This window comes from Oncorhynchus tshawytscha, linkage group LG04, assembly GCF_018296145.1.
Source record: "Oncorhynchus tshawytscha isolate Ot180627B linkage group LG04, Otsh_v2.0, whole genome shotgun sequence".
NCBI classification, from domain to species: Eukaryota; Metazoa; Chordata; class Actinopteri; order Salmoniformes; family Salmonidae; genus Oncorhynchus; species Oncorhynchus tshawytscha.
The window spans coordinates 37,891,259-37,904,083 of record NC_056432.1 but is presented as its reverse complement, the minus strand read 5'-3'; positions in this window follow the sequence as shown (position 1 = coordinate 37,904,083).

Here is a 12,825-nt window from a genome sequence, read left to right as displayed (position 1 = left end):
TGGATTTCTTCACATTTTTATTTTGTAACAAAGTGATGTTTTTTCTTCTACAAACTGCACAAACTACACAAAATACAAAATACTCTTGAATGTAATTTAATATCATTGATACATAAAACAAAATATATAGAACAAAAATATGGTCTTTGCACAAGTATGTAGACCCTTTGTTTAAGCAAGCCCCAAAAAGAAGTGCAGTGATTAGTAGATGGGTAACAATAACAAATCAGACAGCAAAAAAAAAACAGCAATGGCATAAAAATGTTGGTCTAAATGCGAAGCCTTTCAGTAAAATGCTGGGGAGTTTTTCAGGATACCAATAAATTGGATGGAGCTAAGCACAGGCAAAGTCCTAGAGGAAAACCTACTTCCATTTGCTTTACACCGGAAACTGGGAGAGGAATTCACCTTTCAGCAGGACAATAATCTACAACACAAGGCCAAATCTACACTGGAGTTGGTTACCAAGGGGACAGTGAATATTCTTGTCTAGCCACGCTCCCCAACATCTTGACAGAACTTGAAGAATTTTGAAAAGAATAATTGGCAAATATTGCACAAGGTTTGCAAAGCTCTTAGAGACTTACCCAAGAAGACTCGCAGCTGCAGTCAATACCAAAGGTGTTTCTAACATCTATTGACTCAGGGAGCTGCAACGATTATATTTTTTGTTTTAAAAGTTGTATTAATCAACAACAACAACAAAAATCTACCACTTTGACATCAGAGTATTTTGTGTAGATTATTGACAAAACAATGACACTTCAATCAGTTTTAATCCCACTTTGTAACACAATAAAATGTGAAGATATATAAAGGGACGGAACACTTTGCAAGGCACTGTATCAACAGTTTGTAGGTAATGTACTTACTTGTAACAATAATTACAAGTACCCCTCAAGATACAGTTCATTTTACTAGCTGGTAACTACATTGTGCTTCGGCAGATATTACATGTACTCTGAGGTGTACTAGCGTGTTTATCTTCCCACTTGGATGGTGCTTCCAGAAGCCTTAAAATGAGGGACAGGATGTAAGGATGAGTAATGTATTATATAAGTACACATTTATTAAAAGTAAGTACCCCTCAAGATACATTTATTTTGAACTTGCAAATCCTGTGTAACACCTAGTACTTATGCAGATAGTACATGTACTCTGTGGTGTACTAGTTGGTTTATCCTCCCGCTTGGATGGCAAGGAGGTTCAGGTTGTCATAATGGGCAACATGCACATTCAGTGTAAGTACATTATTCAATTATAATATTTAGTAAACTCAACGAAATTAACCCAGATTACTGCTACTGTAGCAACAATTAGAAGCTATTGAGACACCAACCTTTCTAACATAATCTGGACACCCAGATTATCTCTCCACGAGATATTACAACATTGTGATAGTTGTTACTGAATCCGATGCAGCTCTGAGAAGAAGCAAAAAACTGAATTGGTGATTTTAGTGGAATCTTGCCCATTTGTAACAAGCATGGTAACACACATTTGTTGTTACAGTGTAACTATAAAATATTTCAATTAACTACAATACCTGTTACAGTGTAATTCCATATGTAATTACACTGTAATAAAGACCCCTTAAAATGAAGTGTTGCCAAGATCTCTCAATAATCATTCTCATGATAGCACATTGGTAGTAGTCAGTGACAAATTAAGCTTGGCTGGGCTTGGTGTAAACCGATAGCTGTAGATATAACAACTCTCCAGTAGGAGGTGCTGACATCCCTGCCTACTGTTTTTTTTTTATCTGACATTATTTCAATGGTGCAAATTCAACATATTTTATACAAGGTTTGTCTATGTTGAAAATTATTTACCATGATATCATAATGCTTACGTTTCCAAATCGAATCCAAATTGACAAATTACGTCTTAAACAATGTTGATTCTACCAGTTTGTGCCTAGTGGGGTGTAAAAGTGAGATTTGGATCATTGATTAGTAATGCCTGGCCTATAAATTCCCATCTGTCACTGTCACGCCCTGGCCTTAGTATTTTGTGTTTTCTTTATTATTGTGGTTAGGCCAGGGTGTGACATGGGTGATTATGTGTTTGTCTTGTCTAGGGTTTTTTGTAGATTGATGGGTTTGTGTTCAGTGTAGTATTTTAGGTAAGTCTATGGTTGCCTAGAGTGGTTCTCAATCAGAGGCAGGTGTTTATCGTTGTCTCTGATTGGGAACCATATTTAGGCAGCCATATTCTTTGGGTATTTCGTGGGTGATTGTTTCCTGTCTCTGTGTTTTGCACCAGTGAGGACTGTTTCGGTTTTTCCACCTTTTGTATATGTATATTGTTCACGTTATCATCTTTATTAAAGATGTATAACCATGCTGCATTTTGGTCCGCCTCTCCTTCCCAGGAAGAAAACTGTAACAGTCACATGAAATGATTGAGATGGTGGTTGCTTCTAGAGAATAAAGATAATCCTCTAAACAGCGCGTTACAGCCTCTTATATGAGGAAAAATATGTCTGTTATGTTAAAAGCATGATAGCAATCTGAACCCACTGGGTACAGACGTCAGTTCAATGTCTAATTTTGATTTACATTTGGCTGAGTTGTCAACTAATGGGAATTCAATGTTAAATCAACCAAAATTATCCTGTCACCCTGTCATTGGATTTAGGTAAAGAATTGGGTGAAAAATACAAAATTCCCTTACGTTGATGACTTTTCGCAAATCCAATCAGTTTTTCACATTGATTCAACATCATCACATTGCATTTTTGGTTGAAATGACGTTGAACCAACATTGATTCAACCAGTTTTTGCCCAGTGGGAATGCACACGTATGTTAATGACGAGTGTCATGCAGCAGTCTTCTCATGGCCTCTAATATGGCACAATATGACCGGGCTTTAGATGTGTTTTATCTGGTTGCATACAGTGCACATTCCATGACAATATGAGTTGGCTCGGCTGAGTGGGTGTGTGTGTTGTTATTTTTTCCCATTGCGTGTGTTAGTGAAACTAAAAGCCTGGTGTGATTGAGGGTAGTAGCATGAGAACAAGCATAAGCGGTTGAGTGCATAGTGCCCTTGCAGGATGACCTGAGCCTGTAGGCGTTTGTGAGTTTTTGCTTCCTGTGGCTGATGGCTACATGAGCGGCTCAGCATAATGGACTTAGACAGAAGCACTGCAGGGGGAGGGGCATGCAGGCAATCTTTTCTGAGTCAAATGTGAAATGAGGTCAGACTAGGGGACAAATTTGAGATTTGTTTTAATGTTACTGAGATACAGGGTGGATGTCTTGACTTGAAATGATCATCCCTCACTGCATGACATCTAAATGAACTGTACGTCTACTACTGAGAAATAATCAATAATGTGTTAACATTACCCCATCTCCTGTTAGTTATATTCTGTTCTATTCAATGTCACAACTGTCAATACATATTACAGATTTAAAAAACACATTGTAGACCACTCCGAGAGTTTAGGGCACTTCAATCCTGCTTCTACCTCCACAGAGAAGACAAGGATAATCAAGATGTCCCTTAAAATGGGTGTTTGTCACAACAGCCATTGTTTCAGCTGAGCACTCACTCACGCAGAGGAAAACACTTTTCACCCCTCTTAACAATTCCCCTGAATCTTAAAAATGTGGATCAAGCCTCCACTATACAGACAGCATAATTATATCCATTTCCTCTGAGTGAATATCTGTGTTCACATCTGAGATCTGACAGTCACTATGCCTCATCTCCATACAGATGGCTTTGCTGGAGACTGCTGGAGATACAGGCTACGTCACAAATGGCACTCTATTCCCTATATAGTGCACTAGTTTTGACCAGGTAGTGCATTATGTAGGGAACAGGGTGCCATTTGGGATGCATTCACAAGCTCAGCTCTCCCACAGTGATTGGTATCCACCACTAGGCAGGCACAGCCTCTGGCAGCAAAACAGCAATTAAGGGAAAATAGCCATGTCAAATTCAATGACTATATTTCTGGTCGTCTTGATAATCATTTCATGTCTTGGAAAACCCCACAATCCCGCCTGCTCAGCAAAGAGGCAGTGTTGTTTCAGAGTGAGAAGTACTCAGAGAGGACAACAGGGAGATAAAGATAAATAAAGAAGAGTCCCAATACTGTCATTAAATCTCCAACAATAAATAAGACTTCAATATCTGACCTCTATAGTATTACTATAGCTAGCCTCAGGCATTGGGCCAACACTTTCAAACCACCGGTGAACATTGTCCACTTCCGAAATGGTATCCTATCCCCTAATATAGTGCACTACCTTCAACCAGCGAGACACCCTCCCTAGGCCCTCTGTTGCTCAGCTCTTCTATAAAGGACCTTTCCTTTTTAAAGAGGGCACTTGCCCGCAGTTGTGTGTGTTCAGTAATCATTGTGAACAGCTGGCCTTTAGCTGGGGCCTTGAATACACCGTGCCCTAAGGTACAGGAAGCAGTACAATGACCTAAACATTGTCCCAGCCCCAGTCCATGCCATAGCCCTATAGCAGCATCAAATACGGTGAAAGTGTGTGTGCATGTATGATAGTGTGTGTGTAGGTGTGCGTGTGGCGTCAGCATGCGCGAGTGTGTGTGTGCGTTGTGTGTGACAGTGTAAGTGTTTGTGTGGGAGTGCGTGGATCGAGACCTGAGAGTGTGCATGGAGCCCGTGCAGATTTGATCAGTGCAGATGGGGGGGATAGCAGCCATTGGTTAGCTATTCAACAGTCTGCTTGGAGACAGAAGCTGTCTCTGAGCCTGTTGGTCCGAGACCTGATGCTCTAGTACCCTTTTCTCTCTGTCTACTCTGTGACCTTTTAGTATTTCATGTGTATTTCATTTTTTTCTCCAAATGTCAACATATTGTCATTGTCCATTAAGCCAGTTGTGCTAAACATGATCTGAAGTTCAAGTCACCTCTTGGGATCAAATAATGGATGTAGTGGACAATACATGTTCAATAAGTAATTGTGACACCCCCCCACCCCCCTTTTGATAGGTTGAATAAAACATAGAAGAAATATCCTCTCCTGTGTATTAAAAGGGTGAGTCACATGTGGATGTTTTAATGCTCTTTCTTGCATACCTTGCTTCCGTATGCTTGGTATGTCATTGTCAAGTTCTAACCACAATGACCTTATAACAGTGACCATTGAAAACAGCACAACAACATCTTGACTGAAGTGTAAAGTGTCAGAAACAGACAATCAGAAATAGAGGAAATGTCATTCCCATTCCCAGCTCTTCTGGGAACTTTGTTTATTGTCTTGCCCAAAGTCTGAAGTATGTGCTCAGAACAAGTGATGGGATATTATTGTCTGGATGCAGGCTTTTGTGTTGTTTTTCAATGTTAAAACTTCCATTCTTATTTCATAATAATATATGATCAAATTATGTTAATATGTATGCTACTTCTGTACTGCACATACCTGCTATTCCAATTCCTGTACATTGCAACTAAAGCTGCAGTGTGCAGTTTGACCACAAGATGGAGGAATGGTGCAAAAAAAAATAAGTTGCAAATGGTGAAAACAGTACGTGTGAGGGAATATAGCACAATCAATTGTTTTTTTGTTTTTATTTGACTTTTGACTTTTATTTATTACCAATGTTAGTGATGTACATCCCATGGATTTCAACTTCCATTAGACATTGCCCTTTCATCTGCTAGTATGTAAATGATTAATGGTTTCATCAAAATCGGGCAAAAAAATCACTAGAGATTTACATCGGAAGTCATCTGACATACAGCAACTGAACATACAATAACAGTACATCCTTTTATAAATGCTCTGTAGATGAACGATGCTTTGACCTTTAGCCCTGCAACAATTACACAAAAACACCAAGGTTGTTTCCCAAATGGCACTATATTCCCACTACTTTTGACAAGAGTAGTGCACTATATAGGGAATAGGGTGCCATTTGGGACACAGTAGCTGCTCTTTTATGGGGAAATTATGGAGATAAGGACTGCATGCTGAAGAATGTGGACATTGTTATCATCTGGAGCTGCTGTCTTGCACTGGCTGATGGGATATATGAACTCATCAGGAACATATTGCAAAAACCTGCATGAAAGAAAAGAACAGACTCAGAGGTATATGAATATGTACTATATAGCCTTTAAATATGAATACATTAAAGAAAAAAGGTGGAGAAGATAGGTAGAGGTACTGTAGAATGGAGGTAGAGGATAAATATGTCATACAGAACACACACAAACACTGGGAGGGAAGGAGTGCCTGGGGTTCAGAGTTCATTGTAGCGTGTCCTGGTGACCTGAACTGGCAGGAGCACAATCTGTTCCGGCCGGGTGGACTCATTAAATCCAGCCAAGTACTCGTTTGCTTACTTGTTTGTTTATTTAAACTACAATTCCATACAAAGGGTTTGTTTGTACCCTAGTCTATCACCAGTAGAGGATGTTTTTAATTTTAAAACGGTAGCAAATCAAGATACGCTAATACACAGATAGTGCTACATTCTCCAAAAGAGCACTGACAGCATACTCGATTATAGATGGCATAAGCTGGAGTTCTGTATTGCTCTACAGTGTAGGGAAGGTAGCCTAGTCATTATTATTGACTGTATGTTTGTTTTACTCCATGTGTAACTCTGTGTTGTTGTATGTGTCGAACTGCTTTGCTTTATCTTGGCCAGGTCGCAATTGTAAATGAGAACTTGTTCTCAACTTGCCTACCTGGTTAAATAAAGGTGAAATAAATAAAATAAATAAAGAGCGCTGGTCCAGTAACTGAAAGGTTTGGCTCTAGTCCTCGAGCTCTGGGTGAAAATTCTGTCAATGTGCCCTTGAGCAAGACACTTAACTCTGGATAAGAGTTGACTCAAATATATATAGTGCACTATATATATATATATGGCTGATAATATATATATAAAATGTGTAGGGGAAATGCATAATTCGGTCAGTAGATGGAGCTCTTGACATATAAAGTTTTGGTTGGGATTTCCCAGTCCAGTGCACTGCAATAAAAACTTGAACAAATACAATCAGGTGAAGTGAGTAAACACACACTCAGCAGGGCACAAGCAGACTGGCTCCGTCCCAATGGGCCCTATATAGTGCACTACTTTTGAGCAAAGCCCTATGGGTCCTGGTCAAAAGTTGTGCACTACATAGGGTGCCATTTGGGATGCAAGAACTGTGACTGATGTTATCAAAGAGTCAATAGACATTTCTTTGTTTTCCAGTCCATTTTCCAGCCCGTGTTCGATAGTGAGCAGGCTCTAGGATGTACTGTAAGAGACGTTGGTAGAATGTGTGGGCCTGGAACAAAGCTCTGGTGCGTCAACAACAAGACAAAGCAGCTGTCACAAATACGCTGCAGACTGCAGCATCACACTGCTTTAGGCCTCTCTCTCTCTCTGTGTCACTGTCTTTCTCTCTCTCTCTCTCTCTCTCTCTCTGTCACTCTCTTTCTTCAGCCATCTTTTTCTCTGCTGCAAACACACACACACACACAAATACACACAAACAAATGCAGGCAATTAGACTCTAGTCAAATGACACATGAACACTATTTGTGAGGAGGAGCCGGTGGGTGGGAGGAGAGATACTACTACTTGGAGACAGTGTGCCCCTGTCTGGTGAGAGAGCGCGACTTTGACAAATAAAACAAGATAAGCAGGTCTGATTTAGCCTGCTGGAGGGTTCTGGGTCATTCCACTAGTTGACAACAATACATGTAGAACACAGCAGCTCGATCTGTGTTGCTTTCTACCCAGACTGCTCTTCCATAGTGTGTGTATGCAGAGAGGTCTTTGGACTGCTCGCTCCCTCGACTGATTGGCAATAAGTGGTGAAGTTTATACCCAGCCAGACCAGTGTTGTGACATAACCCCTGCCTGCCTGACTCAGGAAACCACCTGACACCTCACTCTGAGCAATAAGCAGCTTAGCGTTTCCATCCATGCTCCTGCTACCTGTTATAGTTTGTGTTGTTGTTTTTATTTACCCCATTTAAGAGTCATTTGTAAGATGAGTCGTTCCAGCATTAACTTTCTTGATCCACAGTCACACCTTTATCCATTTTATCCTTGGTATTTGAAGAAAAAGCAGATAGTCTCAGATCAATCCTTGCAAGTTCCTGACTCAGTCACAAGGTGCTTTAGGCATTGTTACGAGAGACACTGAATTGGATCTGCTCACCAGAGTGTGACAGAACAGCCTCCCTAAGCACATGTAGGACAAAAATACCATACGATATGGCTCTGCATAGAAAACGAGCCAGAGCTTGAAACGAAATACGAGGTTACGCTTTTCTTAATGCATTATGATGTCTTTATAATACTCAAATGTTCTCAATGTAAATGTTATATTAAAATGGAATATGCACTGAGTAAAACCAACATTTGGAACACCTTGTTAATATTGAGTTGCACCACCCCCCTTTTCATTTCAGAACAGCCTGAATTCGTTGGAGCAAGGACTCCATAAGTTGTCGAAAGCGTTCCACAGGGATGATGGCCCATGTTGACTCCAATGCTTCCCACATTTGTGTCAAATTGGCTGGATGTCAATTGGGTGGTGGACCATTCTTGATACACACAGGAAACTGTTGAGTGTGAAAACCCAGTCACCTTCTGAATGGCACACATACACAATCCACGTCTCAAGACTTGAAATCCTCCTTTATCCTCTCTCCTCCCCTTCTTCTACACTGACTGAAGTGGATTCAACAAGTGACATCAATAAGGGATCATAGCTTTCACCTGGTCAGTCTAAGTCATGGAAAGAGCAGGTGTCCTTCATGTTTTGTACACTCAGTGTATAATGCATTGTAAGACCTCCTAAGCATGTATGACCCACTTATAATATACTATAATCATCTCGTAATGATCCTGATGAAATACTTTCCATTTTAAGTCAGTTGATATTTTGGAGGTGCTTAGCTAGATGGTAATTGTGTCACTGTACCACGATTTCACCTGTTGCAGTGAGTCATCTGTGTTTTGGTCAGGCATTGGGTACGGGACGGTCATACATCCTGGCAGGCTGACAGATGAGCTGCTTATGGGCTTTAAGTGTTAGGCTTCCGCCCGTGATAAGGTGGCCTGCCTAGCTGGCATACTCTCTGACGCAGCGCCCTCTCCAACTCACTCTGACTTGACTTGCTGTGTTAATCTGAACAGGTTTCAAACCGGTTCTTTGGCTGCGGTACCCAAGCCCAGGCAGCTCTGGTTGGGGTACCGACTGTTGCTACTACTTGGGCCAGATACAGTGTGATACTGTGTGTGTTCTCTCTCTGCACAGCCAGATGTGTAGTTACTGTCTACTCAGCTCTGGGTGTCTGTGTCTTAGATGTTATTTGGACATCTGCTGGTCCTTTTCTAAGAAGCTCTCTGATGTTATTATCTGTCAGACCCAGAGGTTATTCTGGGGTTTGTTATTTTTGCCATGCCCTCAAAAGTTTATCCAAATATCATAATTTCCAATGTTTCTGTTATTTTGAACTCTTTCAAAACTTTGGGAGTTTTTTGCCTTGTTACACAACCAATGTTGATGTGATGATGAACTCTACTCTAGTATTGACAGCGTGTCATTGGGAGAAAAGTACTGAGATGGATCCATTGTTTCTTCAATAAATGTGCAGAAACCAACATGTACTTTTTCATCGCAACACAGCAAGAGCCGCTGAAACAGTATAGGAGTGGTGAAACAAAGATCAGTGAGACAGAAGAAATCAAATCGCCAATGACATCTTTGCTCTCATTTATAGATTTAAAGTTGCCCTGGTTTGCACACAGTATGTAGACATATGGAGCTTTTACACTGACTCTACCCTTTTGTCCCCCTTGGCTGGAATTCAGGTGTTAGTTTAGTGTTCGTGTTATATTGATGGGTGGGGGGCTGCAATTGAGTTGAGTTGCATTGACCCAGCGTACTGAGCACAAACCCCTTTCCTCACAGTACTGTACGTTACCCCATGGGTGTGCCCCAAACTGCACCTTAGACTCTGATCAAAAGTAGTGCGCTATAGGAAAAGGACTGAGAGGGAAAGAGAGAGACTGTTTCTTTCGCTGTTTCCTGCATTACTGGTTCACTTTATGTAGACTGAGGATATACAGAAGAGGAAGTGCATTCCACGAATAGAAAGATCCTATAGTACAAAGAGTTCAGTAAGTACTTGAGTTGTTTATTGTTCAGTCAAAGAGACATCGTGTGATGAGCAATATGGAGGCCCAGATAGTGGCTGTGGCTGTATTATAGACTGCAAATCAATCCTATAGACACAAGGAACTGTGTTTTCCACTAAAATACCTTTGCATGTATGCACTGAATAGTAATCTAAACACACAAACGATTGACCCTTCATTGACCGCACAACAGATTAGGAAGCAGTCATTTACGGGCCTTAAAGATCTGACTATACGAGAGACCAGAGAGAGGCTAACGTCGGCCTAGCTCCTGAGGTTAGCCAGGCCTGATACGGATCAAGCCGCGAAGCAATAGAGGCTTATCAGTTTCCCTTTCCCTTATCAAGTTCCTGTCTGAGCTGATGAATGTGAGGCGAGTCTGCACAGGGAAAGAGCCATTGGGCTAGATTCTATCCGATTCATGCTAGCCGACACTCACATAGTGGTTGTTTTGGAAGTGTCGGAAGTGGAACTGCGTTAGAGCTGTCAAATCCACAAGTGACTCCCGGCATTATACCTAAAGCGGACATTGCCATTGGCTGTATGGAGTCACATTAAGAGAAACCCCATTCAGCCTTGTTTACAAGCGCGAACACTGGAATGTGTGGCTTTGTGACAATGATCACAAGAGCATCTGCTCACCGATTTGACAGGGCCGTTACACCTCTGACACTGCCAAAACATCAGCTGTGCGGGTGTTGGCTATCGTCGGTTAACGCTTGATCTGATTTAATCTAGGCCAGCGATCGACAACTATCCGCCAGTTACCCCTTTTGTCGGCATGCGATTCATATTTTTTGGTCGAACTCAGTCAGGGTCTCAACGTAGTGTTGAGAGTTAAAATAGTAGAATACACAAGGTCAGGGGCATCATGCACCCCAACAATCTAAGGGAGGCACAAAGTAGGTGTTGTTGTAGGGAGGTGGTCAGAGAATTTTGGCATAATCATTATAATTGTATGAAATACATTTGAAGTCGGAAGTTTGCATACACCACAGCCAAATACATTTAAACTCAGTTTTCACCATTCCTGACATTTAATCCTAGTAAAACTTCCCTGTCTTAGGTCAGTTAGGATCACCACGTTATTTTAAGAATGTGAAATGTCACAACAGTAGAGAATGATTACTTCAGCTTTAATTTCTTTCATCACATTCCCAGTGGGTCAGAAGTTTACATACAGTCGTGGCCAAAAGTTTTGAGAATGACACAAATATTAATTTTCACAAAGTCTGCTACCTCAGCTTGTATGATGGCAATTTGCATATACTCCAGAATGTTATGAAGAGTGATCAGATGAATTGCAATTAATTGCAAAGTCCCTTTTTGCCATGCAAATTAACTGAATCCCCTAAAAGCATTTCCACTGCATTTCAGCCCTGCCACAAGAGGACCAGCTGACATCATGTCAGTGATTCTCTCATTAACACAGGTGTGAGTGTTGATGAGGACAAGGCTGGAGATCACTCTGTCATGCTGATTGAGTTCGAATAACAGACTGGAAGCTTCAAAAGGAGGGTGGTGCTTGGAATCATTGTTCTTCCTCTGTCAACCACGGTTACCTGCAAGGAAACACATGCCGTCATCATTGCTTTGCACAAAAAGGGCTTCACAGGCAAGGATATTGCTGCCAGTAAGATTGCACATAAATTAACCATTTATCAGATCATCAAGAACTTCAAGGAGAGCGGTTCAATTGTTGTGAAGAAGGCTTCGAGGCACCTAAGAAAGTCCAGCAAGTACAAGGACCGTCTCCTAAAGTTGATTCAGCTGCGGGATCGGGGCACCACCAGTACAGAGCTTGCACATGAATGGCAGCAGGCAGGTGTGAGTGTATCTGCACGCACAGTGAGGCGAAGACGTTTGGAGGATGGCCTGATGTCAAGAAGGGCAGCAAAGAAGCCACTTCTCTCCAGGAAAAACATCAGGGACAGACTGATATTCTGCAAAAGGTACAGGGATTGGACTGCTGATGACTGAGGTAAAGTCATTTTCTCTGATGAATCCCCTTTCCGATTGTTTGGGTATCCGGAAAAAAGCTTGTCCGGAGAAGACAAGGTGAGCGCTACCATCAGTCCTGTGTCATGCCAACAGTAAAGCATCCTGAGACCATTGATGTGTGGGGTTGCTTCTCAGCCAAGGGAGTGGGCTCACTCACAATTTTGCCTCACACAGCCATGAATAAAGAATGGTACCAACACATCCTCTGAGAGCAACTTCTCCCCACCATCCAGGAACAGTTTGGTGGAAAACAATGCCTTTTTCAGCATGATGGAGCACCTTGCCATAAGGCAAAAGTGATAACTAAGTGGCTCGAGGAACAAAACATTGATATTTTGGGTCCATGGCCAGGAAACAACCCAGACCTTAATCCCATTGAGAACTTGTTGTCAATCCTCAAATTCTGACAAACTCCAAGCATTGATTATGCAAGAGTGGGCTGCCATCAGTCAGGATGTGGCCCAGAAGTTAATTGACAGCATGCCAGGGTGGATTGCAGAGGTCTTGAAAAAGAAGGGTCAACACTGCAAATATTGACTTTCTGCATCAACTTCGTGTAATTGTCAATAAAAGCCTTTGACACATATGAAATGCTTGTAATTATACTTCATTGCTCCATAGTAACATCTGGCTAAAATATCTAAAGACACTGAAGCAGCAAACTTTGTGGAAATTAATATTTG